Raw genomic sequence first — 16,363 nt, 5'->3', positions numbered from 1 at the left:
AACTCAACATATGAGCACCTCAATGCATAAGGCAAATACTAACAGCCATAAAAGAGGAAATCGACAGTAACACAATAATAGTAGGGAACTTTAACACCCCACTTTCACCAATAGACAGATCATCCAAAATGAAAATAAATAAGGAAACACAAGCTTTAAATGACACATTAAAGAAGATGGACTTAATTGATATTTATAGGACATTCCATCCCAAAACATCAGGTTACACTTTCTTCTCAAGTGCTCATGGAACATCCTGCAGGATATCTTGGGTCACAAATCATGCCTCTGTAAATTTAAGAAAATTGAAATCTTATCAAGTATCTTTTCTGACTACAATGCTATGAGACTAGATATCAATTACAGGAAAATTAGAGTAAAAAATCCAAACACATGGCAGCTAAACAATACACTACTAAATAACCAAGAGATCACTGAAGAAATCAAAGAGGAATCAAAAAATACCTAGAAAAAAATGACAATGAAAACACTACGATCCAAACCTATGGGCTGCTGCAAAAGCAGTTCTAAGAGGGACGTTTATAGCAATACAATCCTACGTCAAGAAAGAAGAAACATCTCAAATAAACAACCTAACCTTACACGTAAAGCAATAGAGAAAGAAGAAGAAAAATACCCCAAGTTAGCAGAACGAAAGAAATTATAAAGATCAGATCAGAAATAAATGAAAGAAATGAAGGAAACAATAACAAAGATCAAAAACTAAAAGCTGGTTCTTTAAGAAGATAAACAAAATTGATAATCCATTAGCCAGACTCATCAAGAAAAAAAGGGAGAAAACTCAAATCAATAGAATTATAAATGAAAAAGGAGAAGTAACAACTGACACTGCAGAAACAGAAAGGATCATGAGAGATTACTACAACAAACTGTATGCCAATAAAATGGACCACTTGGAAGAAATGGATAAATTCTTAGAAAAGCACAGCCTTCCGAGACTGAACCAGGAAGAAATAGAAAATATAAACAGACAAATCACAAGCACTGAAATTGAGACTGTGATTAAAAATCTTCCAACAAACAGAAGCCCAGGACCAGATGGCTTCACAGGCGAATTCTATCAAACATTTAGAGAAGAGCTAACACCTACCCTTCTCAAACTCTTCCAAAATATAGCAGAGGGAGGAGCACTCCCAAACTCATTCTCCGAGGCCACCATCAGTCTGATACCAAAACCAGACAAAGATGTCACAGACACAAAAACTACAGACTAATATCACTGATGAACATAGATGCAAAAATCCTTAGCAAAATACTAGCTAACAGAATCCAACACCACATTAAAAAGGTCATACACCACGATCAAGTGGAGTTTATCCCAGGAATGCAAGGATTCTTCAATATATGCAAATCAATCAATGTGATACACCATATTAATAAATTGAAGGATAAAAACCATATGATCACCTCAATAGATGCAGAAAAAACTTTCAACAAAATTCAACAGCCATTTATGAAAAATACCCTCTCGAAAGTAGGCATAGAAGGAACTTACCTCAACATAATAAAGGCCATATATGACAAACCCATAGCCAACATCGTTGTCAATGGTAAAAAACAGAAACCCTTTCCTCTAGGATAAGGAACAAGGTTGTACACACTCAAAACTATTATTCAACAAAGTTTTGGAAGTTTTAGCCACAGCAAGCAGAGAAGAAAAAGAAATAAAAGGAATCCAAATTGGAAAAGAAGAAGTAAAGCTGTCACCATTTGTAGATGACATGATACTATACATAGAGAATCCTAAAACTGCTACCAGGAATCTACTAGAGCTAATCAATGAATTTGGTATAGTAACAAGATACAAAATTAATGCACAGAAATCTCTTGCATTCTTATACACTAATGATGAAAAATCTGAAAGGGAAATTAATGAAACACTCCCATTTACCACTGCAACAAAAAGAATAAAATACCTAGGAATAAACCTACCTAAGGAGAGAAAAGACCTGTATGCAGAAAACTATTATAAGGCACTGATGAAAAAAATTAAAGATGATACAAACAGATAGAGAGATATACCATGTTATTGGATTGGAAGAATCAACATTGTGAAATTGACTCTACTACCCAAAGCAGTCTACAGATTCAATGCAATCCCTATCAAACTACCAATGGCATTTTTCACAGAACTAGATCAAAAAATTTCCCAATTTTTGTGGAAGCACAGAAGACCCATAATAGCTACAGCAATCTTGAGAAAGAAAAAGGCAGCTGGAGGAATCAGGCTCCCTGACTTCATACTATACTATAAAGCTACAGCCATCAAGACATTATGGTATTGGCACAAAAACAGAAATATAGATCAATTTAAAAGGATAAAAATATAAACCCACGCACATATGGTCACCTTATCTTTGATAAAGGAGGCAAGAATTTACAGCGGAGGAAAGACAACCTCTTCAATAAGTGGTTCTGGGAAAACTGGACAGCTACAGGTAAAAGAATGAAATTAGGACACTTCCTAACATTATACACAAAAATAAACTCAAAATGGTTTGAAGACCTAAATGTAAGGCCAGACACTATAAAAGTCTTAGAGGAAAACATAGGCAGAACACACGATGACATAAATCACAGCAAGATCCTTTTTGACCCACCTCCTAGAGAAATGGAAATAAAAATAAAGGGATGGGACCCAATGAAACTTAAAGGCTTTTGCACAGCAAAGGAAACCATAAACAAGATGAGAAGACAACCCTCAGAATGGGAGAAAATATTTGCAAATGAAACAACTGATAAAGGATTACTCTCCAAAACTATAGAAGCAGCTCATGCAACTCAATATCAAAAAAAAAAAAAAAAACATAAAAAACACCTAATCCAAAAATGGGCAGAAGACCTAAATAGACATTTCTCCAAAGAAGATATATAGGTTGCCAACAAACACATGAAAGGATGGTCAACATCACTAATCATTAGAATAATGCAATTCAAAAGTACAATGTGTTATCACCTGACACCGGTCAGAATGGCCATCATCAAAAAATCTACAAACAATAAATGCTGAAGAGGGTGTGGAGAAAAGGAAACCCTCCTTCACTGTTGATGGGGATGTAACTTGATACAGCCACTATGGAGAATAGTATGGAGGTTCCTTAAAAAACTAAAAATAGAACTACCATATGACCCAGCAATCTCACTACTGGGCATATACCCTGAGAAAACCATAATTCAAAAGGAGTCATGTACCACAATGGTAAATGCAGCACTATTTACAATAACCAGGACATGGAAGCAACCTAAGTGTCCATCAACAGATGAATGGATAAGAAGATGTGACACATATATACAATAGAATATTACTCAGCCATATAAAGAAACGATACTGAGTTATTTGTAGTGAGGTGGATGGACCTAGAGACTGTCATACATAGTGTGGTAAGTCAGAAAGAGAAAACAAATACCGTATGCTAACACATATATATGGAATCTAAAAAAAAAAAAAAAAGGTTCTGAAGAACCTAGGGGCAGGACAGGATTAAAGGCACAGATGTAGAGAATGGACTTGAGGACACGGGGAGAGGGAAAGGTAAGCTGGGACAAAGTGAGAGAGTGGCATGTTCATATACACACTACCAAATGTAAAATTGATAGCTATTGGGAAGCAGCCTCATAGCACAGGGGGATCAACTTGGTGCTTTGTGTCCACCTACATGGGTGGGATAGGGAAGGTGAGAGGGAGACACAAGAGGGAGGAAATATGGGGATATATGTATAAGTATAGCTGATTCACTTTGTTATACAGCAGAACATAACACACCATTGTAATTATTCTCATAAAGACTTAAAAAAAATGAATCCCATGATCCATTTCATTTGCATCTTTTTAAGTGTTTGTTTATAGATAATTTCACACTTAACAGAGGAGAAACTAGAAGCTGAGTTTTTCCATACTATTGCTGATTAAAAATGAATCAGACACCAAGAGAAAACAAATCTGAAAGTATAATGATCCAAAAAGACATTCATATTACCAGTTAATTGTTCTCCTTCTTCCTCCCCCCTCCTCTCTTCTTTCTCTTCCCCTTCTCCTCCCCCTCCTTCTTCTTCTCCTTCTTCCTCCACCAGGCAGGAAACTCGAACATTATGTGTCCTGGTTCAATGCCAGGCATCTGGCTATCTTAGCAGAGCAGAATTGAACATATTTCTCCTCATGTGTCATTCTTTCTGTGAAAATTATTCTTCATTTTCTCCCATTTCTGTTAAAAGCTCCTCCATCCTCCTAGACACCCATGCTTGACAGCTCTATAATTTTTCTCCCTCACCCTAATCTTTAATTAGTCATCAAACCTTGTATTTGCAGAGTGGGACATGGAGAAAAAGGATCCCAAAGTGGATTTATCTAGTTGCTCTCTGTAATCTCAGTCTCACACACTCTTTGGTCTGACCCTCATTAGCCACTTGCAAGGGAAATATCAATTTGTGTGATGGTGACATTTGAGGATTACATGATTGCTTTGATGTATTAGTTTTGTAAACCAACATCCCAATTAGAGCCAACAGAACACTTTTAATTGGGACACAGAGGTAAAAGGACTTTCTGTTACCATAGTTTCAGAGGCACATATGTGGTCAGCTGCCTAAAGCTAGATTTATTTTCAGATGTAAGATGTTACTGACAGTGAGCTCTGGTGACTAAGGGACATCTGGTGTTCTGGTAGAAATGGAGTGTGATCTTGAAGCTCAACTAAAACCAAGATCTTAGGCAGAGCACATTCTGTAATGTGTAATGGAGTTGCTTTCAATGCCTTTAATTTCATGTCCTTAGATTGTAAGTAAATATCTGAAAAGGCAATATTAACCTCTACCTTAATAAGTATTTCACCAATAGACTATTGTTCTGAGTGTCAGAAAAAAGGAAAAGAAAAAAGGCAAGCAGGACTTTGAGGCAATTTAGTGATTTCAGCAACTGGTTCTGGTTCTGACCTTTGGAGAATCTCATGGAAATGGCCAACGATATAAAAGGAAGGAAAAACCTTCATTGAACACTAGGAATGCTTATAGCCATATATGTGTGAGAAAACTGTAAACTTTCTGCTAAAGATGGATCAAAACAAGGACTGATTTGACTCATGACTCCTTTTATGCTTAAAACCAGCTTGCCTGGGAGGTGGGTAGGAAAGACTTTATCAGAATTCAGTGACATCCTTTCATTTTGAGGGATGCCAACTGGAGGCAAGGGTGGGCTGTAGGTCATTAGAGAGGCATAGCTGGATCCTGCAAGAAGAAGCCCATTAAGCATCCTGTGCCAGTGTGGTACCTACTTACTGACTGCACTTGGCATAGATGTCTCTGTCAGGCAAAACATGGGGGGCACTCCCCAGCCAACTCCTGGTGGCCACTCCAGTATGGCAAAGAAAATTGTAAAAACAGATAAAACTTCTGCTATGGTACTTACAGTTTTAGCTCCTTCCTTCAGTCTGCTAGATTCTTGAATTCTGTAGTAAATCTAAACTTTTATCTGTTCCTCTCATTAGGTTTGAAAGGTGGGTAAAAACTGGGCTATAAAACTCTCTCAAATTCCAAAATAGGGTAATTGCACAGGTCATATTCAATACTGGCACAAGTACAATACTGTATAAAAGTTGAAATAAAACCCCAACCATTTGAAAATTTAAACCAAAACATAACAAATGCAAAACATTCATCTAAATAGTTCTTAGGTCAAGAAGGCTATAAAAAGTACAGTTAGAATCAAATTAGCCAATAATGACATTGAGGATATGAGATACCAAATTTATAGGATATGATTAAAATTGTGCTCAGAGAAAATGCATAGCCTAAATATCTTGCTTTTAAACAAGGAATAAACTGCAAAGAAGTATTTAATAATTAGGAAAAAGAAATTGAAACAAAAATTATAACAAAGCTTAAAAATTTTGTAATATAATAGACAACTTACTAGCAACTCAAATCAAGAATTAGGTGTGACCACTCTGGCGTAGACTCCAGGCTTGCTTGCTTCTCAACACAGCTCCACACTAGGGTGAGGGCTGCCATGGCTGAGGGCAGTGCTCATTTGTGAGGGGTAGAGTCGGCCTGGATCTAGAACAGTGTCTGAATAGGTCAGGGACAGCCATTACTGACACTTACAAAGGCATTGTGTTGGGAGGAGTCTGGAAGCCTGATGGGCTGGGGCCACCACAGTCTGCACCCAGACCTAGGCTGAATGCCTGCTCTAGTTCCTCTTTCTCCAGCACCACTCTGCTCTGGAGTGAGGGTGTCAGGGCTGAGAGGGTGTGCACACACATGTAGAGGGAATGGAATGAGCTTGGACTTGACCCTCAGTTTTTCTGCTCCAGCAACTTGGGACCATCTCTGTCCCCAATAAGGTGATGTTGGCCACTGAGCAGAGGAGAAGCCCTGGCTAACACCTGACTCTGGCTTTAACCTCTCCATCTCCAACCTCACCACCTACAAAATAGATAGACACCAATACGTGATTGGTGATTGCATAAAGACGTGATTCATGCTCATATCAGATCCAGCTCTCCCATCAAAGCCACTGGACACACATAGACTGTATAGGGATAATCCCACAATTGACACCCCTTCAAAACCAGAACAGGTAACTGTTTCACCTAATTTCCTAGACACAGAAAAAGTTAAGCAAAATGAGAAGATAGAGGAACTTGTTTCAATTTTAAGAACAAGAAAATACTCCTGAAAAAACTACTAATGGAACAGAAATAAGTACTTTACCAGATAAAGAGTTCAAAGCATTAGTAATAAGAATGCTAATTGAATTAGGGAAAGTAATAGATGAAGACAGTAAGAATTTTATTAGTAACAAGGAACTAGAAAATATAAAAAAGAACCAGTCAGAACTGAAGAATACAATAACTGAAATGAAAAACACACTAGGGGGAATTAGCAAGCAGACTAAGTGATACAGAAGAATGTGTAAATGATATGGAAGATAGAATAATGGAAATCACCCAACAAGAACAGCAAAAAAGAAAAACAAATTAAAAAATGGGAACAGTTTAAGGGACCTTATGACAATATAAAGAGTACCAACATTTGCATTATATAGGCGTTCCAGAAGGAGAAGAGAGAGAAAGGGGTTGGAAATCTATTTGATGAAATTATAGCTGAAAAATTCCCAAACCTGAAGAAGGAAAGAGATATCTAGGTATAGGAAGAACAGTGTGTCCCAAATAAAATGAACAGAAATCGACAAACACTGAGATATATCATATTTAAAATGACGAAAGTTAAAGATAGAGGGAGAATTATAAAGGCAGCAAGAGAAAAACCGAGAGTCATATACAATGAAACCCTCATATGGCTATCAGCTGATTTATCTGCAGAAACTTCGCAGGCCAGAAGGGAATGGTATGATATATTTAAGGTGCTGAAAGGGAAAAACCTACAACTCAGGATACTCTACCCAGCAAGATTATCATTTAGAATTGATAGCAAGATAAAGAATTTCTCATATAAGCAAAAACTAAAAGAGTTCATTGATACTAAACCTATCCTAAAAGAAATGTCAAAAGATCTTCTCTATGTGACAAAGAAAAGGCTGCAATAAGAAGTTAGTACCTATAGGAAAGGAAAAAAAATCCCACTTACTAATAAAGGCAGATGTATAGTAAAAGTTGTGGATCAACCACTTAAAAACGCTAGTATAAAGATTAAAAGAAAAAACTGTAAAATCAACTGTAACTACAATAAACAGGGAAGGGATAAACATGAAGATGTAAAATATGACATTAAATACACAAAATGTTGGGGAGGGGAGTAAAACATGTAGATAATTTAGAATGTATTTGAACTTAAGTGACTATCAGTTTAAAACAAGTAGATATAACTATAGGTCAACATATATGAACCTCATGGTAACCACAGATCAAAAACCTACCATAGATAAAAAAAAACTAAAGTGAAAGGAACACGAGCATACCACTAAATAAAATCACAGGGAAGAAACTAAAAGAAGAAAAGAACAGAGAAGAACTGCAAAAACAACCAACAAAATGGCAATAAGTATTAGGTTGGCCAAAAAGTTTGCTCGTGGTTTTCCATAACATCTTACAGAAAAACCCGAATGAACTGTTTGGCCAACCCAATACATATCTATCAATAATCACTTTATCATCAATGGACTAAATGCTCCAATCAAAAGATGTAGAGGGGCTTATTGGATGAAAAAAACAAGACCCTAGATGCTGCATACGAGACTAACTTCAGAGCTAAAAACACACACAGACTGAAAGTGAGAAGATGGAAAAAGATATTTCATGCAATTGGAAATGATAAGAAAGTGGGGATAGCAATACTCACATAAGAAAAAATAGACTTTAAAACAAAGGCTGTAACGCAAGACAAAGCAGGGCATTATATATGATAGGGGGAACAATACTAGAAGACGATATTACACTCGTTAACATATATGCACCTAATAACAGAGCACCTAAATATATAAAGCAAATATGAACAGACATAAAGGGAGAAACTGACAATATTACAAAAATAGTAGGGGACTTTAAAACCCCACATACATCTTTTTTAGATTCTACATGTTAGCGATATCATATGATATTTCACTTTCTCTGTCTGACTTACTTTACTCAGTATGACTATGTCTAGTTCCATCCATGTTGCTGCAAATGGCATTATTTTGTTCTTTCTTATGGCTGACTAATATTCCATTGTATATATGTATGGCAGTTTTATCCATTGCTTTGTTGATGGACATTTAGGTTGCTTCCATGTCTTGGCTATTGTGAATAGTGTTGCAATGAATATTGGGGTGCATGTATCTTTTCGAATTATGGTTTTCTCCAGATATAGGCCCAGGGGTGGGATTGCTGGATCATATGATAGCTCTATTTTTAGTTTTTTAAGGAACCTACATACTCTTCTCCATAGCGGCTCTACAATTTACATTCCCAGAAACAGTGTAGGAAGGTTCCATTTTTTCCACATCCTTCCTCTCCAGCATTTATTGTTTTTAGATTTTTTGATGATAGCCATTCTGACCAGTGTGAAGTGATACCTCATTGTAGTTTTTATTTGCATTTCTGTAATAATTAATGATGTTGAACATCCTTTCATGTGCTTTTTAATCATCTGTATGTCTTCTTTGGAGAAATGTCTATTTAGGTCTTCTGCCTATTTTTTGATTGTGTTGTTTGTTTTTTTGATATTGAGCTGCATGAGCTGTTTGTATATTTTGGAGGTTAATCCTGTGTCGGTTTCTTCATCTGCAAATATTTTCTCCCATTCTGAGGGTTGTCTTTCTGTTTTGTTGATGGTTTCCTTTGCTGTGCAGAAGCTTTTAAGTTTCATTAGGTCCCATTTGTTTATTTTTGTTTTTATTTTCATTACTCTAGGAGGTGGATTGAAAAAGATCTTGCTGTGATTTATGTAAAAGAGTGTTCTGCCTACATTTTCCTCTAATAGTTTTATATTATCCAGCCTTATATTTAGGTCTTTAATCCATTTTGAGTTTACTTTTGTGTATCGTGTTAGGTAATGTTCTAATTTCATTTGTTTACATGTAGCTGTTCAGTTTTCCCAGCACCACTTATTGAAGAGGCTGTCTTTTCTCCATTGTATATCCTTGCCTCCTTTGTCATAGATTAGGGGACCATAGATGTGTGGATTTATGTCTGGGCTTCCTATCCTCTTCCATTGATCTATATTTCTGTTTTTGGGCCAGAACCATACTGCCTTGATTACTGCAGCTTTGTAGTATAGTCTGAAGTCAGGGAGCCTGATTCCTCCAGTTCCATTTTTCTTTTTCAAGATGGCTTTTGCTATTCGGGGTCTTTTGTGTTTCCATATAAATTGCAATTTTTTTGTTCTAGTTCTGGGAAAAATGCCATTGGTAATTTGATAGGGATTGCACTGAATCTGTAAATTGCTTTGGGTAGTATAGTCATTTTCACAATGTTGATTCTTCCAATCGAAGGACATGGTATATCTCTCCATCTGTTTGTGTCATCTTTGATTTCTTTCATCAGTATCTTATTGTTTTCTGAGTACGGGTCTTTTTCCTCCTTACGTAGGTTTATTCCTAGGTATTTTATTCTTTTTGTTGTAATGGTAAATGGGATTGTTTCCTTAATTTCTCTTTCAGATTTTTCCTTGTTAGTGTATAGACATGCAAGAGATTTCTGTGCATTAATTTCGTATCGTGAAACTTTACCAAATTCATTGATGAGCTTTAATAGTTTTCTGGTAGCATCTTTAGGATTTTCTCTGCATAGTATCATGTCATTGCAAACAGTGACAGTTTTACTTCTTTTCCAATTTAGATTCCTTTTATTTCTTTTTCTTCTCTGATTGCCATGGCTTGGACTTCCAAAACTATGTTGAATAATAGTGGTGAGAGTGGGCATCCTTGTCTTTTTCCTGATCTTAGAGGAAACACTTTCCGTTTTTCACCATTGAGAATGATGTTTGTTGTGGGTTTGTCATATATGCCCTTTATTATGTTGAGGTAGGTTCCCTCTATGCCCACTTTCTGGAGAATTTTTATCATAAAAGGGTGTTGAATTTTGTCAAAAGTTTTTTCTGCATCTATTGAGATGATCATATGGGTTTTATTCTTCAGTTTGTCAATATGGTGTATCACACTGATTGATCTGCATATATTGAAGAATCCTTGCATCTCTGTGATAAATCCCACTTGGTCATAGTGTATGATAAGTTTAATGTGCTGTTGTATTTGGTTTACTAATATTTTGTTGAAGATTTTTGCATCTATGTTCATCCGTGAAATTGGTCTGTAATTTTCGTTTTTTGCATTATTTTTGTCTGGTTTTATTGTATCAGGGTGATGCTGGCCTTGTAGAACAAGTTTGGGAGTGTTCCTCCCTCCGCAATTTTTGTAAGAGTTTGAGGAGGGTTGGTGTTAACTCTTCTCTAAATGTTTGACAGAATTTGCCTGTGAAGCCATCTGGTCCTGGACTTTTGTTTGTTGGAAGACTCTTAATTACAGTTTCAATTTCATTGCTTGTGATTGGTGTGTTCATATTTCTATATCTTCCTGTTTCAGTCCTTGAAAGTTGAACCTTTCAAACAATTTGTCCATTTTCTAGGTTGTCCATTTTATTGGCATATTGTTGCTTGTAGTAGTCTCTAATGATCTTTGTATTTCTCTGGTGTCAGTTCTAACTTCTCCCTTTTCATTTCTAATTTTATTGATTTGAGTGCTCTCCCTTTTTTTCTTGATAAGTCTGGCTAAATGTTTATCAATTTTGTTTATCTTCTCAAACAACCAGCTTTTAGTTTCATTGATCTTGCTATCCTTTTCTTCATTTATTTCTGCTCTGACCTTATGATCTCTTTCTTACTACTAACTTTGAGTTTTGTTTTTCTTCTTTCTCTATTTTCTTTATGTGTAAGGTTCTGTTGTTTATTTGAGGTTTTCCTTGTTTCCTGAGGTAAAATTATATTGTTATAAACTTCCCTCTTAGAACTGCTTTTGCTGCATCCCATAAGTTTTGGATTGTCGTGTTTTCATTGTCATTTATCTCTAGGTATTTTTTGATTTCCTCTTTGATTTCTTCTGTGATTCATTGGTTATTTAGTAACATTGTTTAGCCTCCTTGTGTTTGTGTTGTTTACAGTTATTCTTTTCCTGTAACTGATTTCTAAACTCATAGTGTTGTGGTCAGAAAAGATTTTTGATATGATTTCAATTTTCTTAAATGTACCGAGGCTTTCTTTATGGTCCAAGATGCGATGTATCCTGGAGAATGTTCTATGTGCACTTGAGAAGACAGTGTATTCTGCTGCTTTCAGATGGAATGTCCTATAAATATCAATTAAGTCTATCTGATCTAATGTGTCATTTAAAGCTTGTGTTTCCTTATTAATATTCTGTTTGGATGATATGTCCATTGGTGTAAATGGGGTGTTAAAGTCCCTCACAATTACTGTGTTACTGTTGATTTCCCCTTTTATTGCTGTTAGTATTTGCCTTATGTATTGAGGTGCTCCTATGTTGGGTGTATATATATTTACAATTGTTACATTTTCTTCTTGGATTGATCCCTTGATCAATATGTAGTGTTCTTCCTTGTCTCTTGTAATAGTCTTTATTTTAAAGTCTATTTTGTTTGACATAATTGTTGCTAATCCAGCTTTCTTTTGATTTCCAGTTGCATGGAATATGTTTTTTCCGTCCCCTTACTTTCAGTCTGTATGTGTCCCTAGGTCTGAAGTGTTTCTCTTGTAGACAGCCTATATATGGGTCTTGTTGTTGTATCCATCCAACCACTCTATGTCTCTTGGTTGGAGCATTTAATCCATTTACAGTTAAGGTAATTATCAATATGTATGTTCCTCTTGCCATTTTCTTAATTGTTTTTGGTTTGTTTTTGTAGGTCTTTTTTCTACCCTTTCTCTTTGTTCTCTTCTCTTGTGGTTTGATGACCTTTTTAGTGTTTGTTTAGGTTGCTTTCTCTTTTTTGTGTGTGTACCTATTGTAGTTTTTTGTTTGCATTTCCCATGAGGTTACAATAAAGCAGTCTATATATATACAAGGTTGTTTTAAGTTGTTGGTCTCTTAATTTCAAATGCAACTCCCATTTCCTGCATTTGTACTCTCCTCTACTCATGGTTGCTGTTTTTGATACCGTATTTGTATATGGATCATTTCTTGCTTTTACTGTATGTTTACCTTTACTAGTGAGCTTTCCCATTTGTGATTTTCTTATTTCTAGTTGTGACCTCTTTGTTTCCCTGCTTAGAGAAGTTCCTTTTGCATTTCTTGTAAAGCTGGTTTGGTGATGCTAAATTCTCTTAGCTTTTGTTTGTCTGTAAAACTTTTGATTTCTCTGTCAAATCTGAATGAGAGCTTTGCTGGGTAGAGTATTCTTGGTGGTAGGTTTTTTCCTTTTCTTCACTTTAAATATATCATGCCACTCCCTTCTTGCCTGCAGAGTTTCTGCTGAAAAATCAGCTGATAAACTTATGGGGTTTCCCTTGTATGTTATTTGTTGCTTTTCTCTTGTTGTTTTTAATATTTTTTCTTTGTATTTAATTTTTGTCAGTTTGATTACTATTTGTTTCAGTGTTTTCCTCCTTGGATTTATCCTGTATGGGACTCTGCATTTTCTGGACTTGGGTGACTATTTTCTTTCCCATGTTAAGGAAGTTTTTGACTATAATCTCTTCAAATATTTTCTCAGGCCCTTTCTCTTTATCTTCTTCTTCTGGAACCAACCCCTATAATTCAAATATTGGTGCATTTAATGCCATCCCAGAGGTCTCTGAGAGGGTGCTCATTTCTTTTCATTCTTTTTTCTTTATTCTGTTCCATGGCAGTGATTTCAACAGTCCTGTCTTCCAGCTCACTTATCCATTTTCTGTGTCAGTTATTCTGCAATTGATTCCTTCTAGTGTATTTTTCCTTTCAGTTATTGTATTATTCATCTCTGTTTGTTCTTAGTTCTTCTAGGTCTCCATTAATTATTTCTTGTATCTTCTTGATTTGTGCCTCCATTCTTTTCTGAGATCTTGGATCATCTTTACTATCATTACTCTGAATTCTTTTTCAGATAGACTGTCTATCTCCTCTTCAGTTAGTTATTTTTGTAGGCTTTTATCTTGTTCCTTCATTTGCAACATATTTTTCTGTCATCTCATTTTGTCTAATTTACTGTGTTTGTGATCTCCTTTCCACAGGCTGTAGGATCATAGTTCCTCTTGCTTCTGGTGTCTGCTCCCTGGTGGCTGAGGTTGTTCCAGATGCTTGTGCCATTATCTCCTTGATAGGGGGTTTGACTGGTGTTGTGGTGACAAAAGCCTGCCCTGAATATTGAGTGGGGTCTCCCCTTTGGTCTCTGGTTGTCACTTCCATGTCACTGGTGGGGTCTGCTCCCTAGTTTTTGGAGTAGAGGCCCCCAGATCTGTTCTTAGCTGTGTTTCTGATCTGTGGTATGAGGTAAGTGGGATTGGAGTACTCCCACTGGGAGAGAAACCACTGAGTATTTCTCTTCTGGAGGTGTTCACCTGTGAAAGTGCTCTGTTGTGTCCCCTTTCACTTGTTGTGCAGTCTCACAAAGTACACTGTTGTTGGCACTGCTCTCAACCCCACCTGAACTGTGGATATGCTGGCAATTGGCCCTGGTGACTCTCAGGCATTGTTTTCACCAGGCCACCAGCACCGATCCACTGAGGTCAGGTCCCAGGACTGCAATAGTCATGCACCTGGACCCACTGTGGGAGCTATGGAGGAAGCTTGGACTCTGTTCTGGCCCACCTTCTGCATGTACGTGCCCACAAAGCCCACAGCTGCTAAAGCCAGACCTGTCTAAGATGCAGGTGCACTTGTTGTCTGTTCAGTTGTTCCACAGATGCTGAATTTAGGAAGCCATCACTGGAGGTGTAACTCTGCAGTTCGTGCAGCCATGAGGAGAAGATTGCAGCTCTTCTTCCTTAGTCACACGGCCCCTGGACCTCAGCTATTGTTTCAGCCCCACCTCTGTGTGTTTTCCTCCCACTGGAGTCTGCTCTACAGGTTGCCAGAGCACACAAGCCCATCAGGTGTGAGGGGGCTAAGGTGGCAATCAGAGTGAGTAGGTTGCCCAGGCAGTACAGTTCCAGGGTGGTGATTTGGACACACAAGCGCATCAGGCAGGATGAGGCTGAGGTGGCAGTTGAGGTGAGTGAGTCATCTACGTTGGAGGGTGCTGGGGAAGTGATTGGAATGTGCGAGCCTGTCAGGTGGTGATTGGGGTGAGTGGGTTGCCCAGGAGAGGGGGAGAGAGGTCATGGTGGGGGCGCAAGAGCTGGCTCTGACAGGAGCCCTCCCTAGTGCCCGTGGAGGCACAGGCCTGTGCATGAGGAGAGAGGCTGCAATGGCGGCCCTGCCCTTTGTGCATCACTCAACAATGGTGCTTTGTTGCTATGGCAGTCTGCACTTCCTCCACAAGCATTCCTGGTTGCAGAGTTCCTCACTCCCAGCCCCCCAGGCTGTCTCCTCACATCCAACTGCAGTCCCCTCCCTGGGTCTGCTTTCCAAACCACACATTCCAGCACCCAGCCCCTGTGCACACCAGTGGACACCCGTCTCAGGCTGGGGAGTGCAGGGCTGTGGCACAGGCCATCTGTGTAAGTTTCACTTTGTCCTGGGCTCACAGTTGCTGGGCTCTCCTCTGAGCCTCTGAAGCTCCCCTTCTGTCCCAGCTGATCTCCCCACTGGTGAGGGGGCTTCCCCAGATGTGGGAAGGTCTCCTCACCTTCAGCTCCCTCTCAGGGCACAAGTCCTGTCCTGCTTCCGCTATTCTTCTTTTTCTCTCTTTTTTCTTTCATCCTACTCAGTTATATGGGGATACTTCTTGTGCTTTTAGTTGTCTGAGGTCTTCTGCTAGTGTTCAACAGGTGCTCTGTGAGAACTGTTCCATTTGTAGATGTATTCTTGATGCATTTGTAGGGAAAGATGAACTCCACATCCTCCTACTCCTCTGCCGTCTTGAGGATCTGCTGATCTTGGAGAGTTCCCCAGATAGGCAGACGGCATTTGAGACTCACCATGGCAACATAGATGCTGGCAGCAGCCATTTTTTAAAAGCTCATCCTACCATAAGGACACTTGTGCTGGAAAGAGCCTTGTGATGACTTTTTAATAGCTTGGACCAAGATTTATTTTCAACGCCTAATAATACCTTCCCTCTATTGCCTCTGCCTCCTTTTTTTTTTTTTTTTTAAGATTCCACATATAAATGAGGTCATGTGGTCATTTATCTTTCTCTGCCTGAGTTATTTCACTTAGCATAATACCCTCAAGGTCCATCCATGTTGTCACAAATGGCAGGATTTCCTTCTTTTTTATGGCTGAATAATATTCCATTATAAGTATGGAAATGGAAAATGTGGTATATATCACATTTTCTGTATCCATTTGTCCATTGATGGACACTTAGTTTACTTCCACATCTTGGCTATTGTAAATAATGCTCCCGTGAACATAGGGGTGCATGTATATTTTTGAATTGGTGTTTTTGTTTTCTTCAGGTAATACCCAGAATTGAAATTCCTGGATCATATAGCAGTTCTAGTTTGAATTTTTTGAGTAACCTCCATACTGTTTTCCATAGTGGCCACACCAATTTACATTCGCACCAACAGTGCACCAGAGTTCCTTTTATTCCTCATCCTCACCAATACTTGTTATGTGTTATCTTTTTGATAATAGCCATTCCGACAGCTGTGAGTCATGGTTTTGACTTGCATTTCCCTGATGATTCGTGCTGTTGAGCACCTTTTCATTTGTCTGTTTGTCATCTGTATTTTTTCTTTGGAAAAATATCTATTCAGATCCTCTGTTCATTTTTAATGAGTTTTTTGTTTGTTTGTTTGTTTTGCTATTGAGTTG

Source organism: Balaenoptera acutorostrata, chromosome 20 (assembly GCF_949987535.1).
Source record: "Balaenoptera acutorostrata chromosome 20, mBalAcu1.1, whole genome shotgun sequence".
In the NCBI taxonomy this organism is placed as follows: domain Eukaryota; kingdom Metazoa; phylum Chordata; class Mammalia; order Artiodactyla; family Balaenopteridae; genus Balaenoptera; species Balaenoptera acutorostrata.
Note: the sequence above shows the minus strand (reverse complement) of the source record.